The sequence below is a fragment of the Conger conger genome, chromosome 5, assembly GCF_963514075.1.
Source record: "Conger conger chromosome 5, fConCon1.1, whole genome shotgun sequence".
Lineage (NCBI taxonomy): Eukaryota > Metazoa > Chordata > Actinopteri > Anguilliformes > Congridae > Conger > Conger conger.
This window is the reverse complement of record NC_083764.1, coordinates 46885816-46907771: the sequence shown is the minus strand read 5'-3', so window position 1 is coordinate 46907771 and position 21956 is coordinate 46885816. Positions and strand designations below refer to the sequence as shown.

The 21956-nt window shown below is 38.9% G+C and overlaps 1 long non-coding RNA gene across 1 annotated transcript; it reads left to right on the top strand.

Moving 5' to 3' along the window:
• The first annotated feature begins 3435 nt into the window (after positions 1–3435).
• On the top strand, positions 3436–4930 carry LOC133128170 (uncharacterized). Its single transcript, XR_009708738.1, has 2 exons — positions 3436–3567; positions 4515–4930. It is a non-coding gene; the product is annotated as an uncharacterized LOC133128170 (long non-coding RNA).
• Positions 4931–21956: the final 17026 nt, after the last annotated feature.

Here is a 21956-nt window from a genome sequence, read left to right as displayed (position 1 = left end):
TGTAGCGGTTGATAGGTTTGAGCTTTTTAGTTTAGATTTATGATATATTGCATTGACTGTGGCGACACGGATGGTGCAGTGGGTAGCACTGCTGCCTTACAGCAAGAGGTCCTGGGTTTGAATCCTGTTCGGCCGGAGCCTCTCTGTGTGGCGTTTGCATGTTCTCCCTGTGTTTGTGTGGGTTTCCTCCGGGTATTCCAGTTTCCTCCCACAGTCCAAAGACATGCAGGTTAGGCTGATTGGAGAGTCTAAATTGCCCGTGGGTATGAGTGTGTGAGTAAATGGTGTGTGTGCCCTGAAATGGACTGGCGACCTGTCCAGGGTGTATTCCGGCCTTTCGCCCAATGTATGCTGGGATAGGCTCCAGCCCTCCTGCGACCCTTTTCAGGATAAGCGGGTTCAGATAATGGATGGATGGATGGATGCATTAACTGTTTGACTCTAATTCAGTTGTTTCTGGTTTACCGTCACCTTTGAATACACATCCACGTCCTGAATTTTATTTCCAAATAATAATTGTAATATCTGAAGGAAACATACCCAATACATCAGCATACAGATGTCACTGAACTAATGTCTTGTTTTGGGATGTATTTTCTACATATTGGCTCTGTAAGGAAAGGCATGGATTGGCTCAATAGCAGCAGAGAGTGGAGCTTGAGTGCTGAGAATTATGATGAACCCTGGAGAAAGGGGTAGAATAGAACACAAGAAACTTACATAGACTCTTCACTCTAAAATTGAAAAGTTCCTGGAGTACATTTTTGGGGTTCCCCAAACAATTAGCCACACTGGTGAAACCCCTTGAGGTAGCCACAGGAACCATTTTTGAGGTTCACTGAGGAACCTGTCTTTGGGAGCTATTTTGAAGCTTAGAAAATAGGGGAATGAGAGCTATTGCACAAACACTGGTCTACTTAGCAACAGACATCGAACAGGTCGACCAAGGAAAACAACAGCAGTTGATGACAGAAACATTTTGAGAGCTGTGAAGAAAAACCCCAAAACATTAGTCAGTGTCATCACAAACAATCTACACAGGGTAGGGGTGAAGGTATCTCAATCAACCGTTCTTAGAGACTTAGAGAACAGCAATATAGCGGCTATACCACAAGATGCAAACCACTCATGAGTAGTAAAAATCAATAGGCGAGCACTAAGAATGTCACGGACCAATCTAGAACTGCTTTATATTTGTGCACAAACTTAATGGCAACTTCTGTACAAAATATGGTAAAAATATCGACAGGCATTCAAATTCCACATAAGTTTTCTCAAAAGAAAAGCTTAGTTTTCTATTAAAACAGATTTATTTTTAATTCAAAATGCAAATAAATATAAAGAAAATTAACCTTCACGTGTGTTTTATTCACATATTTCACAGGATTTTTAATTTTTTTATAAAGCATGCCCAATTTGTCCAAAAACCTCTCCAGTATGGATTACTCACCCTAATGCTTACTTATCAACCTGCATCACACTTAAAATGGATCTTTATTTCAAAATTATGTTAACCTATGTTAAATTGTACCGTTAGCCAGTACAATTGCAGGTTTATCTATCGAAAGTCCGAATCCTGTAATTATCTGTTACACCTCAGATGACATAGATGTGGGGTTGGATTTTAGGAGGCAAATAAACACAAAAGTACAATATTGGAACATATACAGACCGAAAGCATGATGTCTGCTATACCACCAAACTTTGACCCATGCACATGCCAAAGAATTGTCCTTTGATATTGAAGAATTCTACAGTGATGTATGCACAACAGTTGCATTAATACCCCCAGGATAAGCTAAAAACACAGTTTTACAGCAAAACAGCCAATCCCCGTGGTGAGATTTATGTCGGACAAAGATTTGCTTGCAATGCAAATGCTCATAGGATGGTTACACGCGTCTGTATATTAATTCTGCTTTACGAACACAGCAATTTTCCTAAACTGTCCATCACCTGACTATGAGACATTATATCTTGTTGGAAAGGGTAGGAAACCCCATACAAGTTTGTATATTTTTGTTCTTGTATTGATTTAACTCTTTAGGTGCCAAAGGTTTTTTCCTAAAATGCTTGATTTTAACATCTAAATTTCAAAAGGCTAGAACTTAAAAGTTATAAGAGATAGAGACTTACTGTAAATGAGAGAAATATTAAGGATGACCCAAAGGTTATGGAGGGAGTAAATTTACCCATCTCATTTTTGATGATGTCATATGATGTCAAATGAAAGCGGCCATTTTGGATAATAGAATTTTCATGAAATTTCATGTTTTAATGATTAAATGCAGTACTTTTTATTTTTTTTTTCTAAATAAAACTGCCCCTCACCATCTATGTGGTACATTGTACAATAATAAATGGTCAGGGAACCAGTAAATAGCAAAACAGCAGTGTCAATCATTACTAATAAATGGCAGAAAAACGAATGCATGTAAGTAGTAGGCCTGTAGAGGTCTAATGTATGCCTATCCATCCAGGTGACACTGTTTGTAGTTTTTCATGGTGTGGTACCTCTCATTGCAAGGTACAGCGCAAAGACCCACCCCACACTGCCTACACCTGTAATTTGTCTGACGGCGGCCTTTAGGGCGGGTCCGATCAGAACAAACTGCACAATCTGGGAAATTATCAACCTTGTAGAGAAAGTGACGTTCAGTGAGTCTCTGTGGCATTTCTCCCAATGAGCGCTTTCTCCCTTTATTGCTCTTTCCTGGAGTACCCTTCCAGTAAAGCATGATGCCATCCTGCACAAAGACCTTCAAGGGCTTGCGAGGAGCAGCAGTGCAGCTGCAGTAAATTATATGAGCATTCACCATGCTTATACTAGAATGGCATTGAAAATTCTATTATACCATTTCCTTGACCGGTGGGGAAAGAGGTAGGTCTTCATTCTCTGGTCTGCTGTGTCAACACCCCCCATGGATGAATTGTAGTCATCAACACACACAGGCCTATTTATCTCTCTATACCCACCATCAGTGTGTTTGGTCCTGATATATTTAGAAAACGCATGTTAGCTCTGCCACGTCCCACACCCCGTCTACCGCCCCTACGTCCAAAACCACGTTTACCGGTACCACCCACTCGTTTCGAGGAGTGAGAATTAGCATGGCTCTGGCTACTGTTATCGCGACCCACGCCTCCCCCCAGCTCTCCTATGAACACTTCGACCTCGTCTGACATGCCCAGCGGTGTTAGACAAAGGGTCCAAGTTACTGGCTGCGCGTTCGCGGACACTTTGGGAAGGCACACTGTCATAATGCACAGACGCTAGCGCGGTAAAAAGACCGGACCCCCACACTATTTTCAGCTTCGTTTCTCACACCAATACCACGTCTGCTAACTCCCCGATGAGCAGTACGACCCCGTGAATCATTGTCCCCACCACCTACGTTGGGCAAAGGATCAAACGTTTGTGCTTGGTGTACACTTTCGCTTTGTCCAGCTGCGTCATTGCAAGGCAGGGACGCAGAAAAACTAAACGACCGACCGTCATTTTCTAAAGGCAGATCTTCCCCTTCAGAATCAGGATCAGCGAATAAAAGACCCAACACATCGTCGCAGGTAAACTTTTTCGATGTCATTATGCAACTATCAAATGAAAATACTGGCTAACGCTGCTTAATCGCTCTGCTAAAATAGCTCACTAGCACACCGGCTCCACTTCAGCTTCGCTTATTTCTCGAACTGATTCAATGCGGTCTTGCTCGAATATTTAATGTAGAAGGATGACGAAATTCTGAGCTAGGGATAAAGTACGAGTTGTCTGCCACCTAATGGCTGGGAGTATAAACGAAATTTGACAGGCTGTTTGACACAATCGGCTGTTTTATTCAGGATGGCATGCTGTCGAGTATACTCGACAATGGCGCTAAGATTAAATGATTTATGTTAAGAAATGGTATCAAGGATTGTTAGAATATGCCTTTTATTGTCTGAGTCAGTGGCGAGATGACAGTTTTAAAGCGTGAGCATAGCGAGGGGGAGGCTGGAGTTTTATTTCCCCGCTTTGAAAATAGTCTTTTTAACAATATGGTATCTCCATTTTGCAGATTTATTTCATCACAGTTTTTTGTATTATTTAAATATGAATGCAACAATAATTTTGTGTGACTCAACCACAAGGGGGCAAAGTTAATAGGGTTAAAGAAGCATGCTACTTTGTAATTGAGCAAGCATTGCAATTTGTGATCCACACTGATGCAGATTAACTCCTGGTTAATCTAGGAACCTAGGTAGACCCTAAACCTTGGTATACTGCTGTGGACTATTGCACCAGTTGCACTGAAACAATCAGAATGATACCAAACATAAATATGTTCAGATCTTGAATTAACATTAAACATCTTATGCTCTACGCCCTATTTCAGTAACCCAACCCTGAGAAAAATGAGAGAGGAAGAGGGCAGTTCAGGGGGTCAGGAAGCTTCCTCTCAGGCATTCTCGCAGAGAGGTGCTTTATATATTTTATATATAGGGACATATATATTTTATTTTATATTTTCTTCTAGCTTTATAGCCACAGCATCAGAGGAAGTCACCAAGCCACCTGTTGCCTGACACAGCTCACTGATGAGTGGAAATATGAAGATGAGCAATTTCACCCAGCTGTACACAGGGATTCTGTATTTTAATGGATATGAAGATGTGGCTGCATTGGTCTGGGATCCTGGTGCAGAACAGTGCAGGACCTGGAAGGAAGGCAAAACATATTCAGTATGGTGTTCACTGACGCAAGCAACAACACTGCAGCTGGCTCATTCCAATTGCTTATTTTTCACTTCTTTCTTCCTTTCCTTTCTCCTTGCTCATAACTCTACACATCAGTGACTGACACGACACATGCATGGCAAGTGTGGGGAATTGGATCCACAGGTCAGTCATTTATAGGTCACGCATTCCAAAATAAAATTATTCCACAAAGGTTGCACTCATGTTGTTGCCTTATTCAAGGAATCTTTGGGAGCCTCCTAGCTCAGGCTTCTAGCTCCTAGAAGGAACATTTAACAAAGTTTTCTTAAAGATGGTGGACCTCGATCAATGTTTCCAGGCAAGGAACAAGAGGATAGGAGGTAATAAATAAACGATTGTATTCAGCCCAATGTGCTGTCCCTTCCATTCCAGGGTGTCATTGCATCTGGTAGCAGTGACTGAGAAGGGTGAGAGGGCACCCCTGCAATGAAATAGAGTTTGAGCTGGAAGCCAGTCACCAGCTTTGCATCCCCAGCTACGATTGGTGGTCCAGCGGTTCCGAAGCATAGCCGGAGAGGCCAAGATGGTGACCAGCTGCAATAGCTCAGCTACCAGCTGGACCAGAAGTTTCAAGACATACGTCAAGCTGATACAGTCATCAAGTTAGCTGGTTTAAGCTTAAGACTGAGCTCTGACAGTCTATGCTTGCTCCATCTCCCGCACCCTGACCTCAACATCTGTACAGACGACAACCTCAAAGATACCACAGTGATTTTATCTTCTGTTGGGTTTTTGTATGGAGTTCATGGCTTTCCTGTCACTGTGGGCCTCAGGGCACAGTAGTACAGTGCAGAGTCTGTCACTTTTGCAGAGGAGATCTGAAGACTCACAAGGTTGTTTGCTTTTTCATGTTTAGCTATAAAACCATCTTCCTTTTTTATATCATTAAATCCCAAAACAAGGAGGAGGAATTCAGGTTTGGATCTGGGATATTGGCGATACCACTGAAGGCTTCCTCCAGCGATATTAGAATCAGTGTAGTTGCATGACAATATAGCACTGCTACCATCCAAAGCTTCCACTGCATTACTTGTTGATGTAATTGCCGCTTGAAAACTGTCACCTGCAGAAGAAAAAATAGTATGTAAATATTTTCCTTCATTACTATGTAAGATGTAAATTTCTCACACGATGGTTAGAATCATTTACATTTATACATTATATGATCAATGTATTCATTATAACTCCAGCACAAAAAATATTTATTTTTTAAATTGCTAAAATACCACTCGATCACATTCAGTTTTAGTAGCAGGATATTTAAACAACCAGTAATGACGCCACCAAGCCACAGATGAGAAGGAAAAGCTGAATGCCACTTACCCACCAGTATTGAAAACTGAAGTAAGAAACAGTAGAACATCATGACAGGTGTTAGAATGAAGCACTGGAGCACAACTAGAACAGAATGTTTAGTCCTCGACATAGATTTAACAGGAAACACTTCCTGCAATATTTAGCTCCTCCTTTGTTAAAAAAATCGAATTTTCTCAAAATATTCTGACAGAGAATTTTGTGTTAGTGCCCTGGTACATGTACAGAAAATAAAAATGAGTAGAACATTCTTATCTAAGAATATTTTAAGGGGGGACAAAAAAACCGGAATTACACAATGACTGAAAACCAGAAATAATAATTTTAAACCATTTTAATTTTAATCACTGGAAGCCAGAAAAAAATATTATATGCATAGATATTGCCAATCTATAGGACCATATTAGGCAGGTTTTTATCCTTCAACTCATTTAAGATTTTAGAATACCTCATCATGGATAACTAAAAAAACATCTTAAAGCTACGAAATTAACCGTTTTCATGTCACTAATTTTAATATAGTGTCTGAAAAACACTGTTATACAATTTCCTGGGCATATTGGTCTGTTTTCATCTTTACATTTTATGTTCATAAAATGATTCAAGACAATGTCATCAATATGTTTCCTTGAACATATTGTGTTTGTGTTAAAAAATATATACTTTTAACATAAAAGTAGGCATGCTAAATCTTTGAATTTATAGAATCCAAATAAGTTGTAATGAACCTCCATTGTGTTAATAAGTCTTTCTCTTTGTGGTGTCACAACTCTTCACTTCTAAGCTAGGTGATGAATTCCTATCATTCTGGTAATTGTTTTGATTACACACAAAATGGAATTAAATTATTATTATGTTTACATCACAATGATCACTGCATGATCTTATGCAACAGACAGGCTGCAGAGGCATTGGTTGGGGTCAGATATGTATTATGTAAATATTACATAATATTTCTTGTTGAAGCTTACCATATTATTGTTTCTCATGTAAAAACTATTTTCAATACTGTGGTGGCATATGGTAGCATATCAGCCAGTCATAAACAGTATTGTAATATCATTGTATTTTTTAGGAATTTAAATATTCCTTTGTTAGGGAACAATGCCCTTTTTACCATTTCACAGGTGAGCATTGTCTGATGAAACAGATCAAAGTAAAAACAACGATAGCTATACTTGAGTTTAGCTTTCGTATTTATTTGCAAAGAAATGACAGAAAGTAAGAAGACTTACTGGCTTTCTGATTTGAATCAGACATAGAAAGATTCTTATACACACTTTTCCAGGAGCGGGGGACAAAAATACATGAAGCTGGCCACTAACATTTATCAGTATTTTTTCTTCTGAAAACCACTTGTTGACCTTGCTGTAAGACCGGAATGTGTTATCTACCCCCTTCCAGGAGAAGCAGAGACATTAAGGTGAAAGGCTTTCTGTCTGCTGGGAGAGAGACAGAGAAAGACTCCTAGTAAGCACTTAATTCAGAAAGTGGTCTAATAGTAATAAGGATTAAATATCAAAGGTTATTTTTAGCCACTTGATTGTCTTCATGTTAACACACATTGTCAATTAAGAATCAATTGAGAAAATTACCCTTACACCTTTTATACATCTTGTGTACTATTTGGTTGTGTCGCTGCTGGACCCTAAAAGCAGTGTGAACTGAAGAGCTGATTCTGTTGGTATCAGTGCAACAAAGCATTTCTCTTGAAGGCCAGCTTCTTCCTCTGTCTTCAGTACCAGTTGAAACCCACTTTCACTTCATCTCCAGACAAAAAGCCGAAAAGTTATAGATTAAAAGTATATTTAATGACAGGGACAAACCCCATATTTCCAATGTGGTCATAAGACAAAATGTGCAGGAGGAAATCACTTCCATCAGCCCTGTTGGAAGCTGAACCTAATTGTGATGTTAACATTCGGGTTATTAGAGGAAGGGGAACCCAGTGAGCATGCAAAGGAAAACTAAAACTGAGACTGGTGCGTGAGGGTGTTGGACCCAAAATGCACGACTCAGAAACAGGGGTGTAATAAAGTCCCATCAGGGCTTTATTCGGGGAATGTCCAGAGAGCGTAGTCAAAAAAAACAAGCAATGTTCGTACACGTAAAATCCAGCCAAAACCAAAGTGCAGTACCGAGGGAGAAGGCAGTACACCATGCAAAAATTCCGGTAGCCAGGAAAGCTGTCAGCGGGGCAGAAGTCAGGGTCGATGACGGCGCAAGAGTCAAGACCGAAGTCTGCTCCGCGGGGCAAAAGCACAAAGGCAGCAGGCAAAGTCGTCGTACAGACAGGCAATGGTCAACAAAACAGAAGTCAATAATCTTTGGTCAATAAACAGGCTTGGATCATAACAGGTAGACAAATGGCTTGCCAAAACCGCTAACAAGGTGCACTGACAAACAGGGGGGCAACAATTTTGCAAAGACATGACATGGAACTGAGCTTATATGCAGGTGGAGACAGGTGTAGACAATTATCTTGAGAGCAGCATGAGAATGGAAATCAGGTGTGGAGGATTGACAAGTTAACAAGGTAATTAGTAATTGTTAGTAATAAACCTATCCTGCCCTAGTGTTAGTAAATTAGTAAATGACATGTACAAGAAACGTAAGGTAACGTGAACACATGGTTAGAATGTTAGTATTACCCAATCCTGATCTAAAGTTTGTGGATTAGTAAGAAGACAAGGGAAATGAAACAATTAGGGTGTGAGTGACAGAAAGGGAGAGAAAGCAAGAATGCAAGGTTTGCAGAAAGACACAAAAAAGTGTATGCTAAACAATGAACAGAACCACATAACATGAAACAAACATAAATCATGACATAACAATTTTGCGAAATTATGACAATAAACTATATAACATGACATGGCAAGACTGAGAAATAAATGGTAACAAGAACTAAACATGAAACATAACATGACAAGACAATGAAACATAACAAGAAATAAAACATAAAAACATGGCGAGACTAGACTAAGATAATACGTGACATCACTATAACATAACTAGGACAGACTAAACATGAAACATGACGTGACAAACATGAAACGTGACAAAAACGACTGAACGTGTCATTCGCAACATAAACTGAGTTGTAAATTACCCAGTAAATTCAGATTTCTGTTTTAACCAGTCACATTGTTGTCACTTCTGAGCAACAAACTTTCAATTTGTAGTTATTCACAATTAAAAATGTCTATTAAGGCACATATTGTCACTTTCTGTGTCACTTTGGGAGAGGACAAACTATCCTGCATATGCTTTGAAATTAATTAATTAATTAATTCATTCATTATCCTAACCCACTTATCCTGAGCAGGGTTACAAGGGGGCTGGAGCCTATCCCAGCATACATTGGGCGAAAGGCCGGAATACACCCTGGGCAATTTAGACTCTCCAATCGGCCTAACCTGCATGTCTTTGGACTGTGGGAGGAAACCTACACGTACACGGGGAGAACATGCAAACTCAGAGGGGCCCCGGCCAATGAGGATTCAAACCCAGGACCTCCTTGCTGCGAGGCGGCAATGCTACCCACTGCACCATCCGTGCCGCCATGCTTTGAAATGCAAATAGCCAACTCAACTGTTGCTTCTACTAGGCCACTCTGCTGTACATCTGAGCTTTCTCATCATTGTATGAGGGCACTGAACACAGATCTTAATGAACAGCATTAAGCAATACAGTCTGTCTGCAAGATATGTATTGCTTGGTGAACAGCCATACAGTAATCACTAAATGAAACCTGTCTTCCTTAGTTACAGTTTACACAGTCTTTCAAGACCACCAGCAACAGTCTGTCTCCATCAGGGTTTAATTGCAGGTGCTTGATCATATGACTGCACATCAAGTGTCAGAAAAGGTTGATTTGTATGGATGGTCTACTCATGAACCATCTTTATATTTTTCAATAAGATGTCATTCATTAAGAAAATGAATGGTTATGCAAGTAGCCTCAGTGTGATTTCTGATTACTAAAATCTGTCTGGCAGAATGGGCATACTAAAATGGGCATTGACAGGTAGTATCTGACCCCATGGATCTTGAACTCTTGATCTTCCTTTGCCACCTTTGGTCTTTTGAATTTTGAATGCCATTTGGGCTCTGTAATGACTGACATTACAGATAGGCTGTAAATAAGACCACTGACATGAAAGGAAACATTTGATCACAAAAAGACCACTGATCAGTCTGAATAATGTGATAATTTACTAACCAGACTTTGATACATGCTGCTACAGTACAGTATGCATTATAGATGAATGATTGATCTGATTAAAATGAGAAACTATCTAAATTATACAATTGCCTGAAAATAAACCACTTATATTCCTGAATTTCTCTGCTGCATAATGTCCTCAGCATTTGCTTACGGTTTTTGTAAGGGAGGTGAATTGTTCATCATCACTGTGGGCCTCAGTGCACAGTAATACACAGCAGAGTCAGACAGCTGCACTTTCTGTATTGTTAAAGGTATGCTGCTTGAGGTTTTGTTGAGTTCAGCACCAAATCTCCCTTTGAACTCTGCCACAGGAACCCCTGTTCCATATATATTCTGTGCCAGAATATGCTTAAGAATCCCATTTGGATATTGTATGTACCAGAAGAAATCTGGTGCTGAAAAGCTCGTCTTATAATTACAGCCAAGAGTCACTGATTCTCCTTCCAAAGCAATCACATCTCCTGTGGACTGAGTCACTGTGCCTTCAGCTCTGCATTCTGAAAAAAGAATACAATTATGTGGAAAGGTTATGAAAAGATGAAACATAATTATCTGTAACACAACGCAAAAGTCAAACAAAATTAATGAATGAATGAGGAAAACAATGAAATCCTACCAATGAAAAATGCAGAAATGAAAAGTAGAATCATCAGCACAAAGTCCATAACTGCCTTTAATAAACTTGTTTGGATAATATGGGAGGAGCAGCAGAAGTCGAACAGCTAGCAGCTGTTTGCACTCTTTGTGTCTGCAACTGCTGCAGAGTTGCAGTAGACTTTATGGGGAGGGGCGAATAACACCATAAATCTAAGGGAATTGGTGTCTTTATATCAATTTTGCTTCTCTATGGAAGAATTGATGACTTGCTAACTTGCTAACTTGCTGTGCATTCTCTATACTCTCATGAAATTAAAGAATTTGGAGCATATTAACATGTATACAACGGATAGGGCCGGTCCTTTGTCTCTATTGGTCAGTTTATTTTTTGTGTGGGTTCGTATAAAAGAACACATTTGAGATTTCCAAATATTCATTTTCCAAAAGATGCAATTTTACAGAGATATTTTTGTATTTAATTTAAAAAGTAATTACTGTAAGCAATTGACTACTTTTTACATAAAAACTTGATCAAGGCTGTCTGAGATCAGAAGCAAGGACCCAACCAAAGTCTGCAGAATTACTGTTCTCCAACATGCTTGGAACAACCTCTCTTCTGATTGTCTTATATAACTGCAGGACAGCGCTGGCTATCTCAGATAAGTGATGCAGTTTGAAGGGTGGTCACAAAAAATATTGATTTGATTCCGTTTTTAACAATTCTACCAAATGACTAAAATGTAATGTAAAATTAATTGTATGTTTATTTAGGACCTTTCATTGAATTATTTTTGAAAGAATCTTATCTGTACAGAATGTTATACAGGTGCCTAAGACTTCTGCACAGTACTGTACGCACGGCTAAATGAAATGTTCACACATCTATTAATATTACTCCACGTTTGTAGATGACTGTTATCTACTATGATGTAACCGAAATTAACATCATCAACGCTACCAAAGTAAAAGACAATGAGTGATTTTAAAGTGTTCTTTGACCTTCTTGGGGATTTGGAAAGGAGTTGGAACAAAGAAAATAACTAACCAGCCAATATCCTGGGATCAATATACAGCAAGACTGCCAAACCCCGGTTAAGCAAATGATGGCTTAGTCATAACGACGCTATGAGTTATTTTAATAACTGCACGTTATTTTACAGTGTCCTGATAAATGTCTGCAACAAAGGTAAATTACTTGTGTTTCAGGTGTAACGTAAGCAAGCTAGCTAGCTAATGTTCGTGTAGTGTGGATACATTATTGCAAGTAGCTAACATTAGTGCCAATAGGTAATTTCGGACTTCTAACAGTCAAGAAAGGAATTGCAGCACAACCCACAGCACTGTTTATCCCACCCCTTTTCTGTGAATGTGCTGACGTTGAAACACCATTGGTTGTGGCAATTAGAACCATTCTTCAACCAATGAGCTTGAATTACTGCACAGCGATACAATGTTTTGGTACAGAGTGCCGGCCCGTCAACTGCATATTTCGAATTTAAGGACTATAAACACAGGCAGAGGGTGAGTCAACATGTCAGTGAGCGTTTCTCAATGATAGGAAGGGATTTACAATGGTCTTGTAACAATGTTTTAACACAAAAATCTTACCTATTGTACCTTTATCCAGTGCAGTGGGGGAAATAACCTTAGCAATACCGTTGTTTAGCAACCAATAAACTACTGTTCAGCAGAAGAATACATTTACCAGAAAACATAGTTCCATTAAAAATACATTCATTTAAAGTTTGTCTTGTCTTTTTTCTTTACTGAAATTTTGAAAGATAAATGTGATAACCGTTGTATAATTAATTATAGTATTTGTATCCATCTATTTGAATAAATAGGGGTTTGATTAAAATAAATTAAACTGAGAATAAAGGCAACTTGGTAACTTCACCAACATAGGTAAATTAGTATTTATTAAACACGTGGTGATTCATAACAGCATTCCATCTATAGTGCCCTCTAAGATTATTCACCCTTTGAAAACAATAAAGCAAACAGTGGGTGGGGGACAGGGCCGGAGTGGTTATTTTGGAGTTCAGTGCTTCCTTGCTTTTTTTCTACACAGCCTTCTTTGCTTTTGTTGTCTGGGTTGGGTGAAACAAATCCAAATCAGTGAAATGGTGACATCTTGTGGGTAGCCTAAGATACTGCAGTGCATTGAGGCCAAGTTCATTGGTATTTTCCAGCAGGTGCACACACACCTGCATGTTTCAATTGGTTAAAAAAGCAATGCAAAGCTATCCTTTGTGATGAGCCCCTGGGCAGAGCTAGCACGCCATATAGCATAGTGGTTAAGGTAAATGATTGGGACACGTAAGTTCGGTGGTTCTAATCCCGCTGGAGCCACAATAAGATCCGCACAGCCATTGGGCCCTTGAGCAAGGCCCTTAACCCTGCATTGCTCCAGGGGAGGGTTGTCTCTTGCGTAGTCTAATCATCTGTACATTGCTCTGGATAAGAGTGTCTGCTAAATGCCAATAATGTAATGTAATGAGAGGCCCCTCTCCCCCCTTTGCCTTCACCAAAAAAGCAAAAAACTTAACGGTTTCATAACATTATAGTGTGATCTCAACAAGTTTTATATGAGGATTTCATAACGAAATTGAACAAACTGCAGCATAAACTGCAGCATAAGCACTGGCTTGTCACTTAGAAGCCAAATTTAAAGAGCATTTCAGTGTGCTGGAACTCAAACTAAATAACTTAGTTGTTAGGCCTAGGGGTTTTGGTACATATCCTTAGCCAGTCAATTAAATAAGCAAATGTTCAAACATTACTAGAAGGTTTTCTACCAGATTAATTCTTGCCTGGCTTGAAGGCAGGCAAATTTAGCTGGCTAGCAGACACAACCACTACTTGGCCCTATTTCTTGAACATGGTTAATTCAGTTAACCTGATTAATTCGTTGACATTTCAGGATGAAGTCAGGATTTTTGGTTTGACAAGGTGAGTTCACAATTTATGAAACTATCATAAAGGAAAACGCTAACATTTTGGGAAATATACCTTTTTTCTGACTTACTCAAACAAGATTTCCATTTTTGTGCATTCACTGGCTCAATTTCCATGTTAGCAAAACATGTTAGCTTAGCATAAAGACTTGAAGCCTATCGGCTTCAAAGTGAAGAAATACACCTTACAGCATCTCTGAAGCTATCTTATTTTGGTAGCATGTGTATTTGAAATACACGTGCAGGAAAAACCTAAATGGGAGATGTTGTTTTCTGGCCCTTCTCCTCAAGGCATTTCTGCTCAGACAATTCTTTGCAAACTCTAGAGACTTTTGTGCATGAAAATACCAGAAGATCAGTAGTTTCTGAGATACTCAAACCACCCTGTCTGGCACCAACAATCATTCCACGGTCAAAGTCAATGAGATGACATTTCGTCCCCATTCTGAAATTTACTCTGAAACAGCTGAACCTCTTGACCATGTCTGCATGCTTTTATGAATTTATTTGCTGTCACTTGATTGGCTGATTAAATATTTGCATTAACAAGCTAGTGTACAGGTCTATCTAATAATTTGCTCACTGAGTGTATATTCAATAACAATTCTTGTTAGTACATGTATAACACAATTGCAAAGTGCCATTAATTAAACAAGCACTTCAGTGCCACTTTATCATATCTTAGGTGCTGTCAGGTTTTTGTGCAGAATAAATGCGTTCTCCATAGATTTTCATAAATCCGTCTGTAAATTGTGATAAATAAATATTCGCTCAAAGTTCAAAGACAAATGTCCTGAATTAAAATAGCGAAAAGTCATCTGGAGTGCTGTCCCTCTGTAATTTTAAATTATATATTTGCGCTTTTGTTTTACACCCAATTATAACTTGGATAGATCCTACTGTATTTGTCTCCTGGTGACCTACAGTGTTGTAGAAAGACTGATACATCCTGACAGACTTGAGGATGTAATCTCTCAGCTATGTATTCCTCTGCGACAAACTGAATTGCATTTCAGGCCCATAATCTAATATCTTCACACAATTTGGGAAAAGTCTTGCTCTTCATCTGAAGCAGTGGTTTTGCTCTTTATTTAAAGTAGTGCTTTTGCTCTTCATGTGAAGCAGTACTTTTGCTCTTAATGTGAAACACTGTTTTTTTATCTTCATGTGAAACAGTGCTTTTGCTTTTCATGTGAAATGGTCCCCTTTTGTCAAAACAGTCAAAACAAATATTAGGTCCATAAACTAGGAAATCAGAAGAACTTTCATTAGATAGTTTTGGGAAGCAATATGCCCATCAAGCTGTGTTCTCGGTTTGCTCATGTTCAAAGGTTTAGACTTAACATTAATGGCAGAAAATACATATTCATATTGAATGCATTTCCATGAGGCTTTGACAGGACCAAGTATCTTTCGTTCAATTAATTTCATTTTCTGAATTAAAACATGTCGTGTGGATGTTGATATTAACAGTTAAATTGAGACAATGAAATACAAAGTGTCAAACATGCAATTTTGCCATCAGACAGGTTTTCGGCACTTCAGCAGACAAGAGGTCCAGATGCACAAGGTTTTTCTTGTTACTGTTACACCATTAGAAATATTTGACTTAAATTTCCCTTGGGCAAAATCTGCTGGCTGCAGAATATACTGAGGAGCCCAGGGCATTGTCGGCTCCAGTTGAAGTCATAATTGATTGATTGTTTCAAAGGAACATCTAAGGGAGGCTGGTTCTTCTTCTTTCACTGGTTTAGATGTCTCCTCCTGAGTGACTTTATCCTCAGAGGCAAGGTCTACAAAGAATGAACAATTAAGCAAAATATTAACTAGAATAATTAGAGGAGATTAAAAAAAACAAGAACAAACCAAATTATTTGAATGAGGTCACTAAATTAAACTTACAGAGGGACAGAGTTAATGCCAGCACTGAGAAAAGCATCTCGCTGTGAGGTGAACCTTCAAGTTATAAGAGTAAAGAGAACCTGGGGCAGAATATGCCTTAGTTTTTCTGTGAGGGTGTGTGGGAGGGGCAAATGTTTTCTTGTAAGGGAGGTGAATACTTCCTCACCACTGTGGGCCTCAGTGCACAGTAATACACAGCAGAGTCAGACAGCTGCAGCTTCTGTATTGTTAAAGGTACGCTGCTTGAGGTTTTGTTGAGTTCAGCATCAAATCTCTCAAACCCTGGTGCAGTTTCCACAGCAAAGAATGTATCCCGTCTCAGGATGTATGTAGGAAAGCCATTTGGATGTTGTATGTACCAGAAGAGGTATTTGTGTGTACTGGTTGCACTGTATTTGCAGCCAAGAGTCACAGATTCTCCTCCATAAGCAATCACATCTCCTGTGGCTTGGGTCACTGTGTCTTCAGCCTTGCATTCTGAAACTAAAAGTTCAGAAATGTTATCTATAACAGAATAACACAGATAAGCAGAAGAACAAAATGATTTGAACAAATGAGGAAACATCAAATCATACCACAGCATGCATGAACAATTAGTAAAATCTTAAGCCCAGTGTCCATAACTGCACTGTAAAATGAGTTTAAAATGCAGCAGACCAGTCTGTACAGTATGGGAGCTGCAGCAGTGAACTCTCTCTAACAGCTGTTTCCACTCTCTGTGTCTGTAAGCAGTTTCAGACTTTAAGGGGAGGTGCATATGAGATTGTATAACAAAGATAATTGGTGTCTGTGTTGTAATTTCACCTCTCCATGAAGGAAACTAACAAAGCTTGTTAATGTTTATTTTATTTTATAGTGTCTTTATTCATATTAATAAAATGTAGAAATGTGCACACTTTTGTGATGTGGACAAATTAAACAAAATAATTAATGAATTAATAAATTGGCTAATTGAGACAAACTGGCTATATCTTATGGCATTGAGTAATTTGAATTAATCCTTGAATACTTAATCAAGAAAAATGAAAAAAAAAAAACAGGTTGACTAGTTCTAATTCATCAACAGCCACTGGCTAGCACATAAGCAGAAAACTTGCATTTGATGATTAATCCAACACATGATAATATATGAGAAAAAACAATCTCTCTAATTGGTATGTATTTACCATCTTAATATTAGCAATTCCGCTTTGGCGTGGAGTATCACCCAATCCAGTTGGAGAGGGAGTAGCATTTAACCATCCACCCATCCATTATCTTAACCCGCTTATCCTGAACAGGTTCAGAGGGGGGCTGGAACCTATCCCAGCATACATTGGGCGAAAGGCAGGAATACACCCTGGACAGGTTGCCAGTCCATCGCATGGCACACACACCATTCACTCACACACTCATACCTACGGGCAATTTAGACTCTCCAATCAGCCTGACCTGCATGTCTTCGGACTGTGGGAGGAAACCGGAGTACCCGGAGGAAACCCACATGAACCCGGGCAGAACAAATTCTAAATGGATTGCTTAATTACTACCATCTAAACAGAGAATGGATAATTTCCTTCATAAACAGTGCCACTGAATTCAGTTCCTTATTTTTGATCCAAATATTGAATGCTACGTCACCTTACAGTACAAGATTAAAATAACTTCCTTATTTCAGATTTTAAAAGATTCTAATTTTACACAGCTTATGATTTGTCGGGTTTTACTCCATGCAATTCAGTGGCAATTGAGTCCTGTGCGATACTTATAGCATGAGAAATTTCCAGTGAAGAAGAAAAGAGACATCCATATGAAAAAAAAACAACAACAAAAAAACTGATTAAAGAGGGCTAATATAAAAAAATATAATAATAATAATAATAATAACAATAATTATACATGAAAATATATGACATATGAAAAACATGAGAGGAAAGTCATAATAATAATTCAATGAAAACACAAATAAAAAGAAAACATCATCCACCAAATGCTTTCCTCAAAAAGTATGTTATTAACTTATTACTCCACTGAAGGTGTCTCTCTGATATATTCTGGCTACGCATTTCAATGTCGGGTTGCATGAATGAAAAGGCTGGCTCACTGCTCTTCTTCACGTTAAACTTTGGCCGCATTGAGCAGCTTAGTCTACAGTATGCGCTTTGACATAACCAAGGCAAGGTTATCAAGAGCAAATCCTACACAGTAAAACGCAGAAGACATTGCAGGGAGGGAAATTCATCAATCAGCCATGGAATTTCTTAACCCTTGTGATTTGATGATATTACCTTTATTTCTGTATTGTTTGGGGTCCCAGAAACCGCAATACTGTGTGTATAATAATAATAATACTAATTTAAGCCTCAATATTGTTTTCCTTCAGATGTTTATTCCTTTCCTCTGCCCTAATTAAAACCCAGTAGACAGAAAATGATTGTTGTCTTAGCTTAAAATGGGCCTGCACATTTCTCAATGGGGATGAAGTACATGAATGAACACTAAAATAAAATATTATTACACCAAATATAGAAATATTTTATGGTTCATATATTATGTGGGATATACATGTAAAAAAAATATTTCCACTATGTTCTGCAAACTAGGTTTCTCTGTATATCAACCACAATTTCTTCAGGTACAGCCATGCCAGAACTTGTTGGGTGGGTTGTGCAAAGACTTGTGTATGTGCGCATCTTTGTCTACTTGGTTTAATAAGGGGTCTACTCAGTTTAATAAGGGGTCTACTGGGTTTTAATGAGGTCAGAAGGAAGGAATATAACATCTGAAGATAGCTTGATAGCTTGAGAATGAAATTAATATTTGTCTGTGTATATCTGAGTAAGATGAAAAGAAGAATGAGTGATAGGAAGGGGATTGGGGATTTTTTGATTAATTTGATTATTGACAGAAATATCTACCCCATAAGCATATGAACAGGAATCAAAATACCGTATTCTAAGAGCTGTCAGGTTTTTGTAGAGAGTAAATGTGTTTCCTGTCACTGTGGGCTGCAGGGCACAGTAGTACAGTGCAGAGTCTGTCACTTCAGCAGAGGAGATCTCCAGATGCACAAGTTTGTTGTTTTTATCATGGTTACCAGAAAGACGAGGCTGTGGAGATTCAGCTTTCAGTACAGTTTGACTCCTTTCCAAGGCGTGGTCAAGAAATTGAGGTTTGGATCTGGGATACTGCCGATACCACTGTAGACGGCTTGAATAGCCACCACCTACTGAGTAACTGCATGACAGGACAATATCATTTCCTTCCAAAGCATGCACGCATGTATTAGATGTTGGTGTAATTACATCCTGAAAACTGCCACCTGCAAGAAAAAACATATTTTATGTATATTAACAGATGTGTATTTTATGTTCATGAAACATACATGCTGTAAATGGTTTCCAGTTAGTTTGTTTATACACGTTTTTCTATAATACAATAACCAAATTCAACTTCGGGGAACAAAACATCTGAATGTTGTACAATGAATGGGAAATGCAGGTTGTTATTTACCCAACATGGTTGAAAACAAAAATAAAAAGTGTAGCATCATGACAGCTGTAAGAAAGAAACACTGACTCTACGCACAGCTAGAACAGAATAAGTCCTCCACTCTCAATCTCCTGCATAGTTTTAACAGGAAACTCCCCCAACTCACTGACTGCTCTACCCACCCTCATATTCTCTGAATGTGCTGGAGTAAAGTGTACAATATTTAAGTTCCTGTTACTTGGGTGGTTTTGAGAATTCATGCCGCTCATTTTTATGAAGGGGAACTACAATGAAAAGTAATTATTTAATATGTCGCGTGTGTGAGAGAGAAAGACAGCGGAGCAACACGGACAAGCGAACATGGAGTTTGCATCACTGCACTCTGGATAAGAGCGTCTGCCTAATGCATACCAATTCATGTAATGTAATGTTCTGCAGCAATAGAAGGAAGAATTATTATTCGGAAGAAGTAATCCGCGCTGTCGGTCTCTCTCGCTCATGCAATTCTCCCTCCGTAAATTCCGGTTCGAAAATGTAAGGTTGCATTTCTTCTAGGGTTGCCACATTTGATTTGTGAAAAACCAGGACATTTGACGCGCGACGCGGGGCGTTAACCCATATTTGAAAATATACTATGTTAACAGTTGTAAAACCCCCTATTGCCTCTCTTACCTCTATTTACGTAGATACACTCTGTGGAAACCAGAGGGGGAATTAGGGAGATGTGCATATAATTTAGAGTGAGAGACAAGACCATTGCAGTTTTTGTTTTTGTTTTTTTGCTGCTGGTGGCTTGTCTGGATTTGTTCTCTCATCCACCTCGTCCGCCCCCCAGCCCCCCCCCCCCTCCAGGCTAGTAGCCAACTGAACTTTACCATGGTGGGGTCGTCCAAGTGAATGCACGCGCCAGACTGACAGCCCGTGCAGCAGTTGCTAGGTGATAAGGTTAACTTCTGTATTTCTGCTACCAATTAAAAAGAAGTATAGATATATGGCCAATATATGGTATAGATGGTATACTCTTTTTTACCTGTTTACAGACACGGGATTGGATGTCTAAACGTAAAGAGGAAAAAATAATAGCAGTAGAAGAATCCGGTTTTATTTAACTTGTAATTTAAAAGTACAAAAAACCTGGACAATTCGTCATTTTCCGGGGCAGTTGCTCAAAAAAGAGAACAATCCCGGGAAAACCAGAACGTGTGGCAACCCTAATTTCTTCATCAAAGTTGAAAAGCTCGTCCTCTAACTCGGTGAAGTCAGAGCTGTCCGTCAATGCTAGCCAAGTTAGGTTCCGTGATAAGTGTTTGCTAACATTACCGTATTTTCATGGGAGTGTGATATGATCGGTGGATATAAATCAGTCTGCGTTCAAGGGTGCAGTATGAGCATCCGTTAGCTTCTGGGAAGCACAGGCTGGAGATTCAAACCAAACCCCTCCTGTGGCGTCTCTGGAGGTGTTTGTTTTGAGAAGATTTGCCCCATATTTAGTAAATGGTTTTACTGATGGTGATTTTAAGTCCTACACACATAGTTTAAGCATTTAATCCAAATAAAATCAACTTAAGCAGAAGACAGTGCCCCTTTGAATAGTGGTCCTGATCTTAAATAGTAAATATCTCCAAAACATCAATAACCCACCGCCATATTTAACAATAGGTATGAGGTTCTTCTCCTGGTATGCATTCCATTTTGCAGGCGAACCTATCAATGGTGTGTATGGCCAACACGTTAAATGTTGCTGTCATCTCATCATTAACCATGTTGTTTATTATATGCAGCCTTTTTTCTCCATTTTTATTAAGGGTGCCCACTGTATCTGTGAATGCATGTTGTGTGAATTATTTAGTCAACGGACAATACATCCAAACCCAGCGGATACGGCAGCCCTCCAGGACTAGATTCTGACTCCTGTATCGTTCCTGCTCTAATAGAAGGGATTACTTTCTGAGCGACATAACAACTCTTCAGGAAATTTAAGTTTTCTCTGAGAGTTTCTTATGTTAAAAGTATGGCACAGGACGTAAATTGCCAATTAATTGCACTGGGTAAAACTCAACAAACATGCATAGTGTGTGCAAAATTTGAATATTTTGGCTTTACATGTAGGGTGACATAACATTCAACATTTGGAATAAGGTGCTGAAATTAAAGTTATCATATAATTAAAATTGCCATATTTATTTTACACCACACAATGTAATGCTCTATATTCAGTAAAAGCGCACTACAGATGCATTGGACTGCAGCCAGATCTGTAAGCAATGTCTTGAGATTTCCGGTTGCGGTTAACCAATTTGCTATTTTTTTACTAAAAAAGACATTGCAGCATTGTAGGTTTTTGGGCGAGACTTGGCATTAATATACCACTGTGGGATCCAGTGCGCAGTAATAGACAGCAGAGTCTTCAGGAATTAATTTTGAAATTGTCAAAACTGTTGTACCCGTCGATGTGTGAACAGTTGAGTCAAATCGCTCTTTGGCAAATTCTGCTTTGTGGTTGTTATACCCATTATAGAGGATGAAATGAAGAGCTGACCCAGGATACTGGCGATACCAGTACAGGTCAACATAACTGCTGCTTGTTTGGAAAGAACACTTCAGGGAGACCTGTTGGTCTTCAATCCCATTTACTGATTTCAGTTCCTGGTTGACCTCATCTCCAGAGGAAAAGCCTAAAAAGAACAAATGAACCAATAAAAGTAAATATTTCACATGGTACGATTAATAAA